Source organism: Hordeum vulgare, chromosome 2H (genome assembly GCF_904849725.1).
Source record: "Hordeum vulgare subsp. vulgare chromosome 2H, MorexV3_pseudomolecules_assembly, whole genome shotgun sequence".
NCBI classification, from domain to species: domain Eukaryota; kingdom Viridiplantae; phylum Streptophyta; class Magnoliopsida; order Poales; family Poaceae; genus Hordeum; species Hordeum vulgare.
The window spans coordinates 313,014,214-313,037,100 of record NC_058519.1 but is presented as its reverse complement, the minus strand read 5'-3'; positions in this window follow the sequence as shown (position 1 = coordinate 313,037,100).

Here is a 22,887-nt window from a genome sequence, read left to right as displayed (position 1 = left end):
ATTTCTATGGGAGTGATAATCATTTTTTTCAATCGAATTTTCATGTAAATTCTTCTCAACCAGTGTGCTTCTCTTCAAGATAATTCAATCTTCACTAATATTTTTGCAAGATCAATTCTCTTTTTTTTCTAGTTCATCTCATCTGTCCTAAGTTGTCTTTCTTTTACCCACCCTCCCTCCCTTTCTATTCAATGCATTAATTGTCATCCAATTGACGGGTTTTCATGGATGCTTCCTCTGAATTTTGTTCCGTTTCATATCAGCAACTCAGGGTGAAGATGCTCAATGTAAAGTTCATAGTTCATCATTCTCCATTCTTGTTTTCTAGCCGATGGATTCATTTCAAGATTTCAGTGTTCATCATTTCCTTTTCATTTGTTCAATGCTTTCCCTTGTTAGAAATTCTTGCACAAGCATCTCTTGGTTTTCGTCTCTCTCTATTCTATCCGGAGTGCTAAAGATATCTCATAAGATTCAGGTTTCCGTTCAAATCCTTTTAATTATTTCGAAGTCCTCACTCATCAAGTGTTCAATTTGTACCAGTGCAATCTCTCTTCTAAAAAATCCATTCAACGATGTGTTCTTTTGAGTGGGCCCATAACCCAGACCTTTCCCAGGATCTTACTTGGCTCTTCCTATCTTTTTCGGAGATCTCTAGTTCCTTTCAAGTCTGGCATAAGAATGAATTCCATCAGTCTTACTCGTTCTCCAAGATTGCTTCAAATTATTTCATCCTTGGCTCAAACTTTCCTTATTCAATATTTCAAAGAGTATCAGTAAAGCTTGATGCTGCTTCTTGCCATCATTCTCGGCATTGAATTTTGAGGAAGTGTTTCTCTTAAATCCTTGTTCGTTCTTTTGAAGATTCATGCTTCATCTAGTTGTTATCCTTTAAATTGTTTCCAATCATGATAAATTACTTCCATATCTATCCGGTGCATTTCAGAGTTGTTTTCATATCACAATCCTCCGAAGGCCATCATTTTAGAAGATTTATTTGTGCTCAGCTTTCAGATTTCATTCTCAAATTCTTCTCAACTGTTGTCTTTTCGTTTGTATCTCGATTATTCTGGTGCCATGTGGAAATTTTCTATTAGGAGGATCGTGATCTTTTCGTTCTCATGACATGTATCTCCATTCATTCATGGTATTCTCATTCGTTCTTCCAGTGTTTCTTCCAAGACATCTTCAAGTTTTGTCCTATATCTCTCCTCAATCTTTCACGAAGAATAAGTGGTATGCTAATTCCGTTGCATGTCATCAATTTAACTTGATGAAGGATAAGCATAACATAATTCTTATTCTATTTAATCAAAGTGATTTCCATCCTTCTTCCGGAGTTGTTCTTGATATCAAATTCTCGATTCTAAGTGCTCATATTTTCTTTTTGAAAGTTCAAATTTACTCAATTATCTCTTGCGACGCTCCTTCTAAATCTTTGCAACACCATAAGATTATTATTTTCAACCTCCAATTGGTTTCTATCATCCTTTCCTTCTTGAGTTCACCCAATGGATCTTCATAGTTGTTCTTCAAGGATTTTTTCATTCCCTAAACATTCTTCAAGATCTTGTGGTGGTAACTCAAGTATCAATCGTCTTGCATTTCAGAGAGCAATTTTTCCTCCATTTTCCTTTATGGTGGTGTTATATCATTCTTGATTCATGAGGAGTCTCGAAGACAAGTTGTTTCAAGACTGAGATATTTAAACCCACCAATTTCTTTGATCATTAGATATTTTCAGCCCATGATTTCTTCATTGAAGCTATTTTGGATTGGAATTCACCTAAAGCTTTTTCCTAAGGATTGTTGCTATTATGGTGATCATCGTTGATCAAAGTTCTCAATATATCCTACTCGTGAGAGAAGTTTTGTATCTCTTATTTCTCCCAAGCAATTTTTATTTTTGCTAGTGGCGTGTTGCCACCTCATAATTTTGAGGTAATTACACAAGCCCACAACAAGATTATTCTTTCCGTTGTTGATTTTCGAACAACTCCGTTGAATTATTCTTCTTAAGGATGCTCCCAAATTCAATCGTGGTAGAATATTTCATTTTATTCTGTGTTCTTTTTTTCCAACAATCTAGCTTCTATTCTTTTATTCCAGAGGGATTGTGATGCTGCTCTCTTTGACTCATCATCTCATTTTTCAAGATTATGTTCTTTCCTTGCTTATTAATTTAAGCGGAGTGTTGTGTTCTCTTTTCAAGTTCTGTCGATATTATCAAGTTTTGCTTGTCTTTCCTACCAAAGTGATGCCCAATTGTTTTTTGAATTCTTGATTGTTCCTCATGCCATTCTTCATCTTTTTGCAACTTTCAAAATTCGATTGGTCCCACTCGTTTGTTAAAGAAGCAAATAAGTTGTATCTCTTCCTTTCTCTTCCTCTTCCCCTTTTCATTCTTAGATCTGTGGTCCAGATCTCTTGTTAGTGGAGGGGAGTTATAAAAGCCTGGAACCGACGCTCCACAAGATTCCCTTTTTCTTCCATTATCGCCTTGTGTTTAATCATCATATCATCATATCCTTGTTAGTGGAGGGGAGTTATAAAAGCCTGGAGGGGAGTTGTTGCATTCATCATATCATCATGTGCCTAGCATCAGTACTCTGTTGTCGTCATTTTTTTCAAAACTTGCATCCGTTATTAGTTGTCGGTTCTCTCCGTTTTTGTCGTTGACCGTCTCGAGATCAATCACACACGCACGCGCCCGCGACATCATAAAGATAGTGGTTTTAAAAGTGTGTATAAAACTTTTTCAGATTGGCTTGAAAGTAGGTGTGCGGTATTATAATAGTGTAGGTAGGTGACATGCCAAATTTCATCGCAATCGGAGTCTGTTTGTTACCCAAACCGTTAAATGTATAGCGACACTATAGCCCGCCAAATGTCGGATGTCTTTGGTATTTCAAAACTTGGTCATGGGCTGAAAAACCTCCCTCTCTTCTCATCCCAAACACCCCTACACAGCCCAACTATAGACCAGCTAGCACCCTCCACTTCTGGACCCTCCGATCGTGATTAAACGGTCCAAAACGGAGCAAATACCCTAACCCTAGCCCTTGTAATATATAAACAGCTTCCCCATGCCATTTATGGGAAAACCTAGCCCCTCCACCTACCGCCAGCCAGCCCTGCCTCAATTTGTGTGCATCCTGAGCCGGTGGCCGCCACTTGGCGCAGCCAGCACTACCCAGCCACAGCCAACCTCACGGCCCCACGTCACCTCGACCCACCGTCTCCAGCAATCCCACGCCGCCACCCGCCCCCGCCAGTGCCACAGCCAACCGCGGCCCGCCCGAGCATGATGAGGACTTGCCAGAGCCCATTGGGGCCCAACCGAGCTGCTCTCACCCTGATTGCCTCCAACCGCCCGGGGGCTCGTTAGAAGCAGCAGCTTTGCCCACGTGCACGGCCTCCTCCCTGCCGTCGGAGAGATTCATCATCGCCACAACCTTGCCCTGCGTCGCCATGCCCCGTCGCCGACCTCGCCCAGCGACGTCGTCCTACGCATGCCTAGCCAGTGCTACCCCGAGAGAGCCTCACCGCCCTAGTCATTCCACCGCCTCCATCCGGCCCGAATCTGACGAGGTACGGCTAGATCCGGTACCGCCCGACCCGACCATGGTGCACTGCTCCTTCCCACCGGTCAGCCGCTGCCATGGCCATCGCCGCCAGCCTCCGCATCGTGAGCGGTCGCCCGATCCACATGCTCGTGTTGCCTCTAGGCCCGCGGTATTGAATGTCTCAAGGGAAAGGCCATGTTCTAGATCCGTCCATGAGGAGCAAAGTGAGCAGCCCCATATTTATCAAAGTATTTTGTGTCGGTGGAAAAACGTCATATACACATATTAATTTTTTTGCAACTTTGCACATGTTCATTAGATTGGAGTGCTTTATATATGGAATTTTATCTACTCATTATGCTCTACAACATGGTAGCATTTGCATGCATATAGGATTTCATTTGCATCATTTGTTGCAAAAGGGCTTCATGTTGTAGTCGATGAAACTGTTATTTTATTCAAAGTTTCGCGGATGATTGCAAACATACCATAGGCCTTTTGCATGTCGTTTCTTCGTGAGATGTGCTCTATAATAAGTGTACTTTGATGCCATTCCTAGGTTGCCATGTAGATTATCATTAACATGCTCATTTGTTGCTCCCAAGGTGCTATCACTTTAAAAACTGCAACTTCTTTTCATACCATTTTGTGAAACTCGAATTAAGCAAACCATGCCTATTTTGATTGTGCGAAATGGAGTGATTTTGTAGTATGCTATGCCTAGTTTATGTTAGTAGGTTTCCCATGCCATGTATGCCATTCTTAGCATTAGTTTTCATCACATAAACATGCTCAAATGATGTTGCTATTTGGTAGGGTCAAATAATTCTGAGTGTGAGAATCTAATTATTTCAGAATACCATGTTGTCTTGATGCTAGCTATGAATGTGTGCATGACCTTTCTAGTGTGGAATGAAATGAAGTGCATCATGCCTACTACCATGATGTAAATTTTCATGCCATTATATGCCATGTAGTATGTGTTTTTCTTGCTACCAATATGCCTTTATGATAAAAAAAACTGCTATGTTGAAAACTGATATTTTCACTAAGTGTGAAACTAAGTTCAAGTAGCCATTTTGTGAGCTCATTTCCTAGTGATTCATGCTTCTATTCTATTTGTCCTTGGTAGATGATTGTTCTGCATCTTGTCAACTACTGCCCCATATCTTATTTGTTCAGTTTAGAATCTTGTGGGTGGTTGTTTTGGTGTGTATAAAATGCAATGTTGTTGTTCTCGACATATTATAGTTAGGACTTGTATTGCTTGTATTTGTTGAACCCTTGCCCCATTTCAAACATGCCATAGATGGAATTGGCTTAAAATCTCTTGTAGTTTCATAGTATCTTGTTGCATCTATGAATTAACATGCTTGTGAGTGTTAATTGCATACATTGTGCATTCATGTCATATTATGTTTTGTTGGTCATAACTTTAAGACCGTAACTCTGTTTTAGATGATCCATATATGTAAGTCGACTAGAATGACGTCTAGAATCACATGGTGCAATATATTCTACTGTTCAATAAATATAAAATGTTTTTAATTAAGATATGGACAAATTTCGAAATTAACATATGGGTCACTTCGAAAATACTATAAGTTATTTCCGACCTCATTTAAAATGCCTACATAGTGTAGTTTATTAATGCTTCACCTCTTGACATGTTTAACTACACTTAAGCTTGTCGTTTACCTAAACGGGAGTGAACTAAGTAATTCAAATGTGGGGTTTCGTCAATATGCAACTCATTGCATATTGAACTTCACTTACTGTGTAGTATTTATTGTTGTGCTTTTTATGCCTTGGATAATCGTATGAACATGCATCATATTTATTTGTGCATCATGTCATGCATATGTTGTTGTGTTTATCGTGTGCCGATTGGTTGTTTCTGAATTATTTCTTCTCGATAGAGTTTCGTAACCGCTTCGGAGTGTGAGGATTCGTTCGACTACGTAGGTTCGTCTACTTCACGGAGAGGTTCTTCTTCCAAGTGGGATCTCGGGAAAGATGATCATTTCCTTAGATAGCACTACTATCATTGCTCTGCTAGTTGTCTTGCTTCTATTTCTATGTCTCGTTACCTACCACTTAAATGTCAAGCCTGCAAACATTTCCATGAAAAGCCTCTAACCCCCCTCCACATCCCAGTAAACCGTTGTTTTGGCTATGTTACCGCTTGCTCACCCTTCTTATAGTGTTGCTAGTTGCAGGTGCAAGTTGCTTTCCATGCTAATTCCGTTGCATGTCATCAATTTAACTTGATGAAGGATAAGCATAACATAATTCTTATTCTATTTAATCAAAGTGATTTCCATCCTTCTTCCGGAGTTGTTCTTGATATCAAATTCTCGATTCTAAGTGCTCATATTTTCTTTTTGAAAGTTCAAATTTACTCAATTATCTCTTGCGAAGCTCCTTCTAAATCTTTGCAACACCATAAGATTATTATTTTCAACCTCCAATTGTTTTCTATCATCCTTTCCTTCTTGAGTTCACCCAATGGATCTTCATAGTTGTTCTTCAAGGATTTTTTCATTCCCTAAACATTCTTCAAGATCTTGTGGTGGTAACTCAAGTATCAATCGTCTTGCATTTCAGAGAGCAATTTTTCCTCCATTTTCCTTTATGGTGGTGTTATATCATTCTTGATTCATGAGGAGTCTCGAAGACAAGTTGTTTCAAGACTGAGATATTTAAACCCACCAATTTCTTTGATCATTAGATATTTTCAGCCCATGTTTTCTTCATTGAAGCTATTTTGGATTGGAATTCACCTAAAGCTTTTTCCTAAGGATTGTTGCTATTATGGTGATCATCGTTGATCAAAGTTCTCAATATATCCTACTCGTGAGAGAAGTTTTGTATCTCTTATTTCTCCCAAGCAATCTTTATTTTTGCTAGTGGCGTGTTGCCACCTCATAATTTTGAGGTAATTACACAAGCCCACAACAAGATTATTCTTTCCGTTGTTGATTTTCGAACAACTCCGTTGAATTATTCTTCTTAAGGATGCTCCCAAATTCAATCGTGGTAGAGTATTTCATTTTATCCTGTGTTCTTTTTTTCCAACAATCTAGCTTCTATTCTTTTATTCCAGAGGGATTGTGATGCTGCTCTCTTTGACTCATCATCTCATTTTTCAAGATTATGTTCTTTCCTTGCTTATTAATTTGCCCAACACAATAATATTGAACACCATTGCTAAAGCATATATAGGGCATCATGAACCCGAGGATTAATTCAAACGACTAGACTGCGGGGCCACCACGGGGAAACTCATGGTTTGGTTTTACTTGTAGTGTGACCCATCCGGTTGTGCCATGAGAACAAGATGCGCGGCTCCTATCAGGATTGTCGGCACGTCGGGCGGTCTTGCTGGATTTGTTTTACACTTATCGAATATCTTGTGCACCTGGATATCGAAGATACCTCGGCCAATCTTGAGGTTGAGGTTTTCTCTCCAGGGTAGCTTGTGATAGTTTGTGATGGACTATTTGGAGCACCCCTACAAGGTTAAATCTTCATGAGAGCCCTGCCCACAGTTATGTGGCAATTTGGAAATTTTGTTTAACATCCGGTCATACCAACTATGTGCATAACCGTGGCTGTCCCTTCTCGTCAGTTCTCAATCCAAGAGTGGACACTGTGGGGTTATGTTTCACTCGTAAGTAGGTTGTTCAGGATCACCTCGTGATCATTATCAGTTCATGTCCATTTATGCGTAGAACACCTCCTCTCATTCTTGTACTCGTAAATTAGCCTCTCAAATTAGTGCATAGTGCTTGATGCACCCTCACCGCGTAACCATGCCTCACCCATTAAGCTTCGCTAATCTTGATACCTTTGGAAGTGAGATTGTTTAGTCCTAGCGGCTTACACATTACTACAACAACAATTGCACATATAGGTAAAGCGATACTTTGACGTGAGAGCGATGTGTGTTTGATTTGGATCTCTTCTTCTTCTCCATAGATCTAGGATGTGGACCAGCTCGGCAGCCTAGGAAAGCAAGGATGGACGTCATTTCTTTTATTTATTGATTTTGTTCATAGTTGGACCCTCCTCTTCTAAGTGGTGACTGAATGTATGTTTGTATTGAGATGAACATGATTAGCTTATGGCTAGTGTAAGCCAATTCCATATACCCATCTCTTCTTTACATGTACTTGTAACAATATCCATTCTTGCGAAACAACGAGATGCCCTTTTGTCTCTGTCAAGGCCCTCATGCCAAAATATGGATAGGACCGCATCTTGGATGTTACAAGTTGGTATCACATCTGTCCTGACCTAGGAGCCCCCTAATTGATCGCACTTGGTCGAGTCAAGTATAGTTAAAAACTACTTTGATTCTAGTTTCATATCGAAGAGTAAGATTCTATGATGCTGATGTGACAAAATTATGTACTTGGTACCTCGTGTTTCCAAAGAGTAGAGCTCCAAGGGTTTTTTAACACATCGCTATCGTTCAGCTTCCTTAGTATCTCAGGACGCGGAAATCCAAATGCTTCAATACTTTGCTTTGTGGCAATTAGTGACGTGACTTTTCCCCAGCACTCATGGAGATAGCTCGAATGATCTACCAGGTCTTGTATCATCATTGGTTTAAGGTAAGAGGTAGATGAGTTTGCAGAACTTCTTAGATATGTGTTGAGGGTTGCGGGAGCGGTTTTGCAGCTGATTGCATTGAGTAGGTTCGTGGACCCGCAACCTAATAGCATAACCAAGAAATATTTTGGAAGTTTTTAGGTGCGAATTCATGTAGTCACCAAGTATTATCCTTCCAAAAAATGCATAATGGGTTATGTATTTGTTTCCAGCTTGTTTCGTAAGCCTCATCCTTTGTTTGTTGGAGTATGGTAATTCGAGTTGCTTCGATGACAAGTGGTGATTTCCTATCTTTCCAAGTGGTGTTCTCGTATTTCTATGGGAGTGCTAAGCAATTTTTTCAATCAAATTGTCATGTAAATTCTTTTCAATCGGTGTGCTTCTCTTTAAGATAATTCAATCTTCTCCAATATTTTGTCAAGATCAATTCTCATATTTCTTTTTGTAGTTCGTCTCATCTGTCCCAAGTTGTCTTTTTTTCCCGACCCTCCCGCCCTCTCTCTTCAATGATTCAATTGTCATCCAATTGCCTTTTTTATGCTTACACTATATTTTCTTCCGTTTCATACCCCGTGATTCAGGGTGAAGATGCTCAGTGTTAAGTTCAGCATTCTTTGTTCTTGTTTTCTACCTGATGGATTCATTTCAAGATTTCGGTGTTCATCATTTCCTTCGTATTCGTTCAATGCTTTCAATTGGTAGAAATTCTTGTACAAGTATCTCTTGGTTTTCGTCTCTCTCTATTCCATCCGTAGTGCTATAGATATCTCATAAGATTCATCTTTCCGTTCAAATCCTTTTAATTATTTTGAGGTTCTCACTTATCAAGTGTTCAATTTGTATCAGTGCAATCTCTCTTCTAAGCAATCCATTCAATGGTGTGTTCTTTTGAGTTGGCCCATAACCCGAGACCTTTCCCAGGATCTTACCTGGCTCTTCTAATCTTTTTTGGAGATCTCTAATTCTTTTCAAGTGTGGCGTAAGAATGAATTCCATCAGTCTTACTCCTTCTCCAAGATTGCTTCAATTTATTCCATCGTTGGCTCAACCTTTCCTTATTCATTATTCCGGAGTGTCTCAGTAATACTTGATGTTGCTTATTGCCATCATTCTTGGCATTGAATTTTGAATAAGTATTTCTCTTAAATCTTAGTCAATTCTTTTGAAGATTCATGTTTCAGCTAGTTTTTATCCTTTCAAATTGTTTCCAATCATGAGAAATTCCTTCCATATCTATCCGATGCATTTCTGAATTTTTTTTCATTTATCGATCCTCCGGTGGCCATCATTCCAGAAAATTTCTTCGTGCTCATCTTTCAGATTCCATTCTCAAATCCTTCTGAATTGTTGTCTCATTGTTTGTATCTTAATTATTACGGTGCCTTGTGGAAGTTTTGTGATAGGCGGATAGTGATCTCTTTGTTCTAAAGGCATGTATCTCCATCCCTTCATGGTATTCTTATTCGTTCTAATTCTTACCAGTGTTTCTTCCAAGACTTCTTCAAGTTTTGTCCTATATCTCTCCTGAATATTTTAGGAACAATAAGTGGTATGCTAAATCTGTTGCTTGTCAGAAATTTAAGTTGATGAAGCATAAGCATAACACAATTCTTATTCTATTTCTCAAAGTGATTTCAGTCCTTCTTGTGGAGTTGTTCATGATATAAAATTCTCTATTCTAAGTGCTCATATTTTCTTTTCCACAGTTCAATTTACTCAATTATCTCTTGTGAAGCTCCATCTCAATCTTTTCAACCTTCATTTAGTTGCTATCATCCTTTCATTCTGGAGTTCTCCCAATGGTTCTTCATAGTGGTTCTTCAAGGATTTTATTCATTCCCTAAGCATTCTTGAAGATTCTTGTGGTGGTACCTCAAGTTTCATTTGTCTTGCATTTCAAAGAGAAATTATTCCTCCATTTTCCTTTGAGGGTGTTATAGCATTCTTGATTCATGGGGAGTCTTGAAGAGAAGTTGTTTCAGGAATGAGATATTTAAACCCACCAATTTCTTTGATCATGACATATTTTTAACCCATGGTTTCTTCATTGAAGCTTTTTTGGCTTGCAATTCACCTAAAGCTTTTTCCAAAGGATTGTTGCTATTATGGTGATCATCGTTGATCCAAGTTCTCAATATATCCTATTGGTGAGAGAAGTTTTGCATCTTTTATTGATCCCAAGCAATATTTATTTCTGTCAGTGGCGGGTTGTCACCTCATATTTTTGAGACAATTACATAATCCCACAAAAAAGATTATTCTTTTCGTTGTTGATTTTCCAAGAACTCCGTTCAATTGTTCTTCGTAAGGATGCGTTCCAAATTCAATTGTGGTACAATATGTCTTTTCTTCTCTATTCTTTTTTTCGACAATCTAGCTTCTATTTTTTGTCCCAAGGCATTGTGATGCTGCTCTCTTCAAACCATCATCTCATTTGTCAAGATCATGTTCTTTCCTTACTTACTCATTTAACTAGAGTGTTGTGTTCTCTTTTAAAGGTCTTTCAATATTATCAAGTTTTGCTTGTCTTACCTACCGAAGTGCTGCCAAAATTTCTTTGGAATTCTTGATTTTTCCTCATGCCATTCTTCTTCTCTTTGCAACTTTCAAGATTTGATTGGTTCCACTCGTTTGTCAAATAAGCAAATAAGTTTATCTCTTCCTTTCTCTTCCTCTTCCCCTTTTCATTCTGAGATCTCGGGTCGAGATCTCTTATTAGTGAAGGAGACTTGTAATAGTACAAAGCCGACGCTCCAAAAGATTCCCTTTTTATTCCATTGTTTCCTTGTGATTTAATTGGTTGTTGCATTCATCATCCCATCATTTGCATCATCTGCATAGCACGACACTCCATTTTCATCATTTTTTGTCAAAACTTGCATCCGTTATCAGTTGCCAGTTCTCTCTGTTTTTGTCGTTGATTGAGGGGGTGAAACCCCACTTGCACCTCCTTGGACAACCATTTCCTCTCTCTCACTAGTGGCCGTGTGCGAGCGTGCCAAAGGCGTTATCATGCCGGCCAAAAGAACGCTCTGGAGCATGCTATAGGACAAGCCGAGTGGACTTCGGACCTAGACCATCCCTTGGCCACCTCGAGCCCACGTAAGTCGAGGCACCTTGGCGTCCGTAGCACGTTGTTCTACCGGCTCCCTCTCCCCTCTCTCTCTGACAACCTCTGGAGTGCCTGCCCGGGGCCGCCCCTCTCGGCCAACCGCTCGCCTCTCATGCGCACGCGTTCCTTCTCCTTCTCTCTCTCCCTCTGGTCATAGACCTCCCCCACGACCACCCCCGGCACAAAGCCGAGCCCTCCCGTGACCTACATCGCCTCCCCAGCCAGCTCCGGTGGACCGCATCCATGGTGCACCGGCCCGAGTCTATATAGGGTCTTCCTCGAGCTCTCTCTCCCCTCTAGTCTCCCTCTCCACCTCCTAATCATGCGCCAGCACCACCCAATCCTCCCCTCGAGCTCTTATTCTTGAGATCAAATCGAACCCCGCCGATCTCTGGTTATATCCCCTCTCTGTCCCCCGTTCTTCTCCCAATGTTTATCCCTTGCCCTCGTGACGTCGTTCCCCCTCTTCTCCATGCAGATTACGGTCGGGGACGAAAGGACCAAGCACCTCCCAAAACTCCTCCGCCGCGGCTGATGACCCACAATAATAGGGGATCAATCAGAGTCGTTTGAATAAGTAAGAGTGTCGAACCAAACAAGGAGTAGAAAGAAATGACAAGCGGTTCCCACCAAGGTAATTTCTGCAAGCGCTGAAATAGCGGTAACAAGTTGATTGATAACAAGATAACTGTAACAAGTAATGAGTAGAAATAGTAACAATATGTGCAGCAAGGTAGCTCAATCCTATTGTGGCAAAGGACAGGCCAGAAATGTTTCTTATAATAGGCAAAGTGTTCTTGAGGGCACACAGTAATTTCATCTAGTTACTTTTGTCATGTCGGGTTAATTCGCGTTCGGTACTTTGATAATTTGATATGTGGGTGGACCGGTGCTTGGTTGTTGTTCTCACTTGAACAAGACTCCCACTTATGATTAACCCTCCTTCAAGCATCCGCAACTACGAGAAAAATATTAAGAATAAATTCTAACCATAGCATTAAACATAGGGATCCAAATCAGCCCCTTACGGAATAGCGCATAAACTAGGGTTTACGTTTCTCACACTTCACAACCCACCATCAAATGACTACTCCAAAGTGCATTCCCTTAGGCCAAAACATAGTGAAGTGTTATGTAGTCGATGTTCACATAAGACCACAATGGGAATCACAACATTCATATCATCTAAATATGAAACGAATATCAACTTCACATGACTACTTGCAACATGACTTCTCTTGTGGCCTGAAGAACAAAAGTAATTATTCACTAGTGATAAACATGCTCATGATCAGAGAGGCATTAAATAGCATATTGGATCTGAACATATGACCTTCCACCAAATAAACCATGAAGCATCAACTACAAGATGTAATCAGCACTACTAGTCACACCCGAGGTACCAATCTCTGGTAGCGGTACAAGATTGAGCACAAGAGATGAACTAGGGTTTTGAGAGGATATTGTGCTGATGAAGATGTTGATGATGATTAGCCTCCACAAGATGAGAGGGTTGTTGGTGATGACGATGGCTTCGATTTCCCCCTCCGGGCGGGAAGTTCCTCCGGCGGAATCACTCCACCGAAGGGGAAAAGTGCTCCTGCCCACGTTCCGCCTCGATATGGCTGCGCTTCGTCCCGAAAGTCCTCTCCTGAATTTTTTCAGGTCAAAAGAGAATTTATAACGGAAGATGGTCACCAGAGGTGGGCCAGGGGGCCCACTACCCACCAGGCCGTGCCAGGGGGCTAGCGCGCCTGGTACCTAGTGGGCACCTTGTATCCCCCCTATGGGACTTCATTCCTCTAGTAATTTTTTATTCCAAAATAAATCTCCATGAAGTTTAAGCCCATTTGGAGATCTGCAGCATAGGTATCTTTGACGTAGCTTTTTGAGGTCCAGAGTTCCATCTGTCGGCATTCTCCCTCTTGATGTAAACCTTGCATATTATAAGCGAAAATGAAGTAGAATTACTCCACCAAGTGGTATAATGGATAAAAACACTAAAAATAATAGTGACAAAACATGATGCCAAATAGACGTATCAACTCCCCCAAGCTTAGATCTTGCTTGTCCTCAAGCGAAAGCCGATAACGAAAATCATGACCACAGAATTTGAGCGAGAAGTGTCGTTAAAAACAAAATACGAATATAGTAGCATCATGCTCATTATTATAATAGCAAATAAATTTTATAAAATACTTCATCACATCATTTTGATCATATAATTTCATCATAAGATCTTCTTATAAACAGGTAACGATTCATCACGTCATCAAAGTATGAAGCATAAACTCTGTTGAAAACTAACAAACTATGTTTTAAGTCGACTTTGCAACACAATTCATCATATTTTCAGGAAGGGTCACATATTAGCGCTTTTAAGAAAGTCTACATACTCAACCATCATTTATTCTTCTATTATTTCTAACACTCGTCGCATATTTATGAACAAAAGGTTTCAATCGGACACATAGAAAGATAGGGGCTTAAAGTGTCGCCTCCCAACTTATTCACCTCAAGGGTGATGTCAACAATAACAATTCATGTCCATTCATATTCAACTGGATATAAATGCTTAGATATTTCCCCACCACATGATGCTTGCAAAGGAGAAAATAAAAAGGAGTAGAGAAGGATACTTTGAGTCTTCATAAAAGTAAAAGATAGGCTCTTCGCAGAGGGAAGCAGAGGTTATCATTCTCTTTGTGGTTGTATGCCAAATCTCTTAGTGCAAACGAACGTTACGTTATATTGCCCCTTGTGATGGCAACCTTTATTATGTGATTCGTCACTTTTACTATCGCCATCACAAGTTTGTACAACGCTTAATTTCCCTTACAATAAATGATTAAACATGTTTAGAGGCAATTTGTATTGCTTTGTACACCGATGACAACTTACTTGAAGGATCTTACTCAATCCATAGGTAGGTATGTTGGACTCTTAAAACATGGATTTGGGTTTAAAGTTCTGGATGCACAAGTAGTATCTCTATTTAGTTCGGAGTTTTGTCTAGCAAAAATATTGGGCAAGCACCACATGTTAGAGGATCTATAACAATAGAACTTCTCTGTGAATGTGAAAAAACATAAATCTTTACGTTGTCTTCCTTGTCCAAGGTTAACAGTTTTGGCATACTATAACTAATGGGGATCACAATCATAAAATATGTCAAGGATAGTGTATTTGCATGTAAATCTTCTCTTCCCTAATTAATTTTTCATGTGTTGCATTACCGACCAATGCTATGTTTGTCAATCTTCAACAAATTGTACTACTTATACTTTTCCTTATGTGATGTCACTACTAATATATGATTAGCATATGATCTTTTTAATTATTTTACATTATTTTGAATGCGGCAAGAAAGTAAAGAAGCAAAACTCAAACTAAACTTTATTATATAACACTCACTCGATTACATATATAGATAAATAGATCACGAAACTACCACTCGCAAAAGATGGATCGAACTTAACTTTTATTTGACTAAATCACGAAATAGCTAAAGATCAAACTAGTATGGATAAATATAATAAGAGTGATGGTGATACGATACCGGTGCACCTCCCCAAAGCTTGGCACAAGCCAAGGGGATTGCTCATACTTGTGTACTCAAATCTCCTTCTTTGGTGATGAAGATAAAGGTGGTGGTGTAGTTGATAAGGTAGTGTCACAATGTAGCCTCAAGAGGTTCTCCACATGTTGAATAGTGCTCCAGAGGCTTATGATTAGGTTCTTTAACAAGATATTTTCATGAGTAAGATATTTATTCTGAACACGAACCGTTTAGAAGGCTCTAAAGGCTTTGATTTCAGTACGGGTGAGATGCTCACAGTAGGGTTGGAGGTCATGTTCTTCCTCCTCATCTTTTGGTGGCATGGACTCCCCTTCTTCTCGAGCTTCACCCCCTTAACTTCCTTTCCCTTGTTTTCCTAGGTGCCCCCTACTGTTTCCTCCTCCCTTAGTTTCGTCTTCATTAGCCAAGTGTCCTCTACTACGAGGTTGGATGAGGGAGAAAACAAGATGACCGACTTGATAGTTCTGAGAAAAAAAAACACCAAACAAGAACACACGACCTCTTCATGGTACTAGTATCAAATCATCGTGAGAGATATACAGAGAATTTTTATACAAGGAAATACATGTCTCACAAGAAAAAAGAGATAGGAAGATGCCCGAGGGGGCCACTAGGCACCAAGCCACGCCACGGGGGCTCGCGCGCGCTGGTGCCTCGTGGGCACCTGGGTTGCCTTCCCATGTGTTTATCAATTTCCTATTTTTTCCACAATTCCAAAACTGACAGAAAATATTTTTGCGTATTTTTGTGAGTTTGTTTACTTACCGTATCACATACCTCTTCCTTTTAAGGGTTGTTGAGTGTTCTGGAAGGTCTCCTTAATGTGCTCCTCTGGTGTCATGGTTTGGATAACATTAATTATTGTACTTCAAATATAGTGTTTTATTCTTTGTCCATTGACTACCTTCGGGTTAGTTCCTTCGGGATTATTGATCTTAATATCTCCAAGCCGATAAACTTCTTGATGATATATGGTCCTTCCAATTTGGAGAGAATATTTCCTACAACAAATTGAAGATGAGAATTGTACAATGGAACATATTAACCAACTTTGAATTCTCGCTTTTGGATTGTTTTGTCATGACATCTTTTAAGTTTTTCTTTGAATAGTTTGGCATTTTCATAAGCTTGGGTTCTCCATTCATCTAATGAGCTAATATAAAATAACCTATTTTCACTAGCAAGTTTGAAATAATATTTGAGTTCTTTAATTGACCAATAAGCTTTATGTTCTAACTCAAGAGGTAAATGACATGCTTTCCCATAAACCATTTTATAAGGACACATACCCATATGATTTTTGTAAGTTGTTATGTAGGCCCACAATGCATCATCTAAGTTCTTAGACCAATTCTTCTAGGACCTATTGACGGTCTTTTGCAATATTAAATTTATTCCTCTATTTCTTATTTCTAATTCGCCACTAGATTCAGGATGATAGGGACATGCAATTCTATGGTTAACATCATATCTAGCGAGCAACTTATGAAAAGCACCATGAATAAAATGTGAACCACCATCGGTCATTAAGTATCTAGGGACCCCAAACGTGGGAAAATAACTTCCTTAAGCATTTTAATAGAGGTGTTATGATCATCACTATTGGTTAGAATAGCTTCTACCCATTTAGTGACGTAATCAACAACAAATAAAATATGTGTATACCCATTAGAGGAAGGAAAAGGTACCATATAATCTAATCCCCAAACATCAAATGGTTCAATAACAAGTGAACAATTCATATGCATTTCCTGATGTCTACTAATATTACCAATTCTTTGACATTCAATGCAAGATAGGACAAACTTAAGAGCATCTTTGAAAAGAGTAGACCAATAAAATCTAGACTTTAATACCTTGTGTGTAGTTCTATGTCCCGCCTGGTGTCCTCCATAAGCCTCGGAGTGACACTTCCAAGGGATTTGTCCCATTTCATGCTTAGGTATACAACGTCTAATAATACCATCTACTCCCTCTTTATAAATATGTGGGCCATACCAAAAGTAATGTCTCAAATCAAAGAAGAATTTTTTCTTTTGTTGATAGGTGAAACTAGGCAGTATGTATTTAGCAACAATGTAATTAGCATAATCAGCAAACCACGGTGTATTCTGAGAAACATTGACCATAGCTAGTTGTTCATCAGGGAAGCTATCATAAATAGGTAGTGGGTCATCAAGAACATTTCTTAACCTAGACAAGTTATCAACTACGGGGTTCTCAGCTCCTATCCTATCAATGATATGCAAATCAAATTCTTGTATCAAAAGAACCCACCTAATAAGTCTAGGCTTAGCATCTTTCTTTTCCATAAGATATTTAGTAGTAGCATGATCAGTGTGAACAATTACTTTAGAATCAATTATGTAAGATCTGAATTTATCACAAGCAAATACAGCTGCTAAGAATTCCTTTTCAGTGGTAGCATAATTTCTCTGGGCACTGTCTAGAGTTTTACTAGCATAATGGATAACATTTAATTTCTTATCAACTCTTTGTCCTAGAACAACACCAATAGCATAACCAGTAGCATCACACATAATTTCAAAAGGCAAGTTCCAATCACGTGGTTCAACAATAGGTGTAGAAGTTAAGGCTTTCTTAAGTGTTTTAGAGGCTTCTACAAAATCATCACCCAAAACGAAAGGAACATACTTTTGTAATAAAATGGTAAGAGGCCTCGAAATTTTAGAGAATTCTTTAGTAAACCTCCTATAGAAACCAACTTGACCAAGGAAACTATGGATACCTTTAGTATCTTTAGGACATGGCATCTTCTCAATTGCATCAACTTTATCCTTATCCACCTCAAAACCTCGTTCCGAAATTTTATGAGCCAATGTAATACCTTCATTTACCATAAAGTGTCACTTCTCCCAATTCAAGACAAGGTTAGTTTGCTCACATCTGTGCAAAAATCGATCAAGGTTGCTTAAGAAGTCATCAAAACAAGTTCCATAAACGGAAAAGTTATCCATAAAAACCTCAATAATATTTTCACAAAAATCAGAGAATATAGCAGACATACATGTTTGAAAGGTAGCAGGTGCATTGCATAATCCAAAAGGCATACATCTATAAGCATAAGTTTCAAAAGGAAAAGTAAAGGTGGTTTTCTCTTGATGGGGTTGTGACACACATATTTGAGAGAAACCAGAATGACCATCTAGAAAACGAAAATGTGTGTGCTTCGATAATCTTTCTAGCATTTGGTCTATAAAAGGTAAAGGATAATGATCTTTTCTAGTATCTTTGTTTAATTTTCTCAAATAAATTACCATTTAATGAAGAGATTATGTATATACTTCTCGCACCTCGTTTGTTACCCCAAGTGGAAGGTTGAGATGTAGTCAGCAGCAAGTTTTCCCTTACACAGAGACTGTAAGGTTTATCGAACCAGGAGGACTCCTAGGATCAAAAAGTAGGTGTCTCCCACCCTGGCGCTCTGCACACACACAAATAACTTTGCTCCCAACGAGTACAGAGAGGTTGTCAATCTCTCCGACCTTGTAGTTTGCAAAGGATCACAACACAAGCGGGAAAAGTGATAGTGATTGCAACTGAAAAGTAAATGAAAACAGTAAATGATGGAGGTGTAAACAATGATGATGATATGGACCGGAGTCGCATGATGTTCACTAGTAATGTCTCTCTCCCAAAAGACGATAAACAACTATGCTTGGGTAAATAAATTACAGTGGGGCAATTGACAGAAATATGAACGCACCGCAATGTTAATTATGTTACTTGATAGTTAGAGGTTCAATAGTAATGGGAAGTATGCCAAGACAAGTAGACCGTTTATTCATCAGAATCTACTTACTAATCATCCGCCTTGAGATATCTATCCAGAAAATCTCGCTGGTATTAAGTTGCGAGCCCCACCCAAAGTGTAAACTCAAAGAAACACACAACGGCATTAACGAACTATGCGTAAGGTAAACCATCCTTGAAACCGTGGTCACAAGCACCGTTGTTTTCTCCCTGGTGGCAACAACGCACGCCCTAGTGTCATGTTTCTGTCACTGAAGCTAGATATCAGGGGGCATGCACCCACAATCATACATAACGATCCCTCTTGGAGTTACAATCTACTACTCGGGCAAAGCAATAAATAGCAATGGAGAACATGCATGAATCACTAAGGAACATAATATAAAAGGATAATCAAATATATAACTCATAACAATCTGAACATAATCTCATAATTCATCGGATCCTAACAAACCGAGCAGAGCAATAGCAAGAAAATTACATAGATCCCTTGATAATGTAGGGCATCTCACAAGGACTAACCATTCAAGCACAAGATTGGAGACAAGACATCACATAGCTACTGGTCATGAACCCATGGTCTAAGGAGGACTACTCACGGCAGGTCCGGGAAGCATCCATGGCGGTGGAGAAGCTCCCGGAGGTTAATCCTCCCTCCGGCAGGGTGCCGAGAAGAGGTCTCCTGACGCTCCCGATCTCGGAAGAGCTGCGGCAGCGGAACGATGGAGAAATTTGCGATTTTGGATCCCGTATAGGGTTTTCGTCGACGAGGGGTAAATATAGGCGAAAGGAGGGCACCAGAGGGCATGGGCCCCACCTAGACGGCCTCTTGGCGCGGCCTAGGGGTGGGCCGCGCCCACACGTCGCCTGGACGGCCCGTCGCACCCATCCGGCCCCCTTTCGTGCTTCGTGAATCTTCTGGTGCGCTGATTTTTATATACTTTTCTCGGGATTTTTGGGGCTTCAGAAAATAGGGTAAAAGCCCCTGCAAAAAAGACATCAGCAGACAGAAACTGGCACTGGATGCACTGATTTAGTAGGTTAGTCCAAATATGTGTAAAATGATATAAAATTGTAGCAAAACATATAACAATGTCACCCAAAAGATCATGGAACAAGCAGAAATTATATATACGTTTGGGACGTATCAACATCCCCAAGCTTAATTTCTCCTCGTCCTCGAGTAGATAAATGATAACACAATAATTTATGTGGTGACATGCTAACACACATATAAGAACTTCAAAGTAAATCAAGTAAGATATGCAATTCAAGTCAAGACAAGAACAAGCAAGAGTCTATATCTAGTATTGAAATTAGCAAGGTAAGAACATAAAGGTACAACAACTCTCGTTGTCCGTGACTCGAATGTCTCCAAATGGTGTTTGTGTGCAAGAAGTGGGAAATGGGTTGAGATCACAAAATATATATTTTAATTGAGAACTCAATCTACTAAACCTCACACTTGGTCTCCTTCGGAATCTTATTTTGACTCATCCCCAGAACACTAGTCAGGCGCAAGTCAAAATGATCATCTGCCTTTCAACTTTGAGTACTCATGCAATGGATGAGCGTAAACAAGATATGTTGGCACTTAGGATGGAAAATAGAATAATGATGGGGAAGGAAGACAAAAAGGTGTGAAAGGCTCACATCAATGAGGACAACCATAGGCGAGAGAAAGCCAAATGATAGATATGATGTGAGCAGTAGGGATTGCCATGTGACGGATGCACATATGAGCTAAGGTAATCTCTCCAATGGAACTAGTGGGGGTGCATCCAACTTGGTTGTTCATGAAGACCTAGCGCTCATTTGACGAGGCTCGTCATTAGAATATGCAAACCAAGTTCTCTAGTGTAAGGGTCCCCACATAGTTATGCATGAATGATAATCTCTATGTAGTACAAATATAGCAATGGAGTACGAGTGTGGATCTTCAAATGGAATAGTAGTGTTGTCCCCTTCTCTCTTTTCATTTATTTTTATTTTTATCTTTTTTTGTGGCCTTTTTGGCTCTTTATTTTTATCTCTCATTTGTCCTCTTTGGGATATTTTCATTTGTCCTCTTTGGGATCTTTTCATTTGTCCTCTTTTGGATCTTTTCCTCCCTTAAGGGCAACACTCTATGTTTTACAAGAAATAAAAAGAAGATCATCACACTTTATAAGAAGTACTCAACATAAAGACAAGTGAAAACTATCATGATGTATGCAAATGTATGCCTGTGCCAGTGTAGCAGGATATGCAATGATACTAGCGCCTCATGTAGAAATAATATGGGCAAGTCCCAACTATCATGCGGCTCTACGATCAAGAAAAGCATGTATGACATGAAGATCAAGTCATGAGATCGTGGATGTTGCATGGCAATGTATCTCAGAAAGGCTATGGAAATGCCTTAATAGGTAGGTATGGTGGTTGTTTTGAGGAAAGATATAATGAGGCTTATGTATGACAGGGCATACCATGTCATGGGTTTGGATGCACCGGCGAAGTTTGCACCAACTCTAAAGATGAGAAACGGCAATACACGGTACCGAACAGGCTAGCAAAATATGGATGGTGGAAGTGCCAACAATCGAATACTCACATTATTCTGAAGAACTCATACATTTATTATCGATAACTCCCTGTCTAGTCAAGAAATTCACAAAGAGACAAGTACCCCGAGGAGGAGTGTTTGCGGGTTTGGTTATCCTTGTGCATCTTCGACCCATGGTAATGTTAGGGTACTCTATATATTCCAACCCCTCTAGAGGTTAGCGATCAATTTAGTAGCTAGAGTTCTCAACTAATTTTTAGTTTTTAAAAAACACACGGATTACCCAAAATACGTCACCTATCACTAATAGGCTCAAGCTCTTGGCACCAATAGTCCAAACATTACTCAAATCAATACCCCAAAACTATTGCAAGTTACTACTATACTTGAATAGCAATCTTAATTACCTAATAATGCAAGACACACAACTCAATGTAACGAGCCAACTCTCTAAACAAGATAAACATGAAAACTCAATAGAGTTCCAAAAGCAACCTAAATAAAAGCTCTTAAAAAGATATAGCATGAAAACTAAGATCTAAGCATGACAGTAGCTATGGAAAGATAAAGAACACACAAAAAAGAATAAGCATGAAAACCTATGTTGAGTTCTAGAGTGGAATGGAGCGTGTTTCTCTCCCAAACAAGGTAGGCTAGGTTCCGACTTGTTATGGACAGCAAGCGAAACTAAAACAAACTAAAAAGTAAAGAGCGGGACGTTCCAAGTATAACACATAACATATGAAGTGATAAAAATATAGCATGGAGATGGACGAACTGATGATTGTTGATAGAGAAGGGGATGCACGGGGGCATCCCCAAGCTTAGACGCTTGAGTCTCCTTGAATATTTCTTGGGGTGCATGGGGGCATCCCCAAGCTTGAGTGCTTGACACTCCTGTATCTTCTTTCATCACCTCCCATCGCATACTTGAAAACTCCCTTCATACAGAATCATCATAAGCTGATTAGAGTGGTTAGTACCCTTAATAAAATAATTTATTACCTGCTGGAAATAAAATCTTATGAATAGATACTACTTATAATAATTGCCAAAAGGTTTTTGCAAATAAAAAGGAAGCTTAGGATTTTCCAAACAATGAAAACTCAAAACAGGGCAGAATCTGTGAAAAACAGAACAACAGGTAGTAAATAATTTATTCGGGGCACTTATGCAACTCAAATCAAAAAACTCAGAAGAGATGGCAGAAACAAAATTATATAGAGCATGCTTTCAAAAACATTCAGATCAAAAATATGATTTGGTGAAGTTTGGCGATTTTTTTTGTCAGACACACATAATCTGTTTCTCGACAGCGTGTATCAATTTTTGAACTTTCTTGCAATCGGAGGCTATAACTTGGCACAAAGCTTAAAAATAAAGATACAATGATGTTGCTTCAGTAGTAACAAGCATCAAGACCACTAAAATTGAAAGTAAAAAACAAATTGGGTTGCCTCCCAACAAGCGCTTTTTTTATGCCTTTGAGCTAGGCATGATGCAAGAAGATCAAGTGTTATCAACTCGAAAAGAATTACTTGCCCGAGTAACGACTCATAAGGTAACTTGATCTTGTTTCTAGGGAAGTGTTCCATTCCCTTTTTAAGGGGAAATTGGAATTTAATTATCCCCTCTTTCATGTCAATGATAGCACGAATGGTGCGGAGAGAAGGACACCCCTAAATAATTGGAC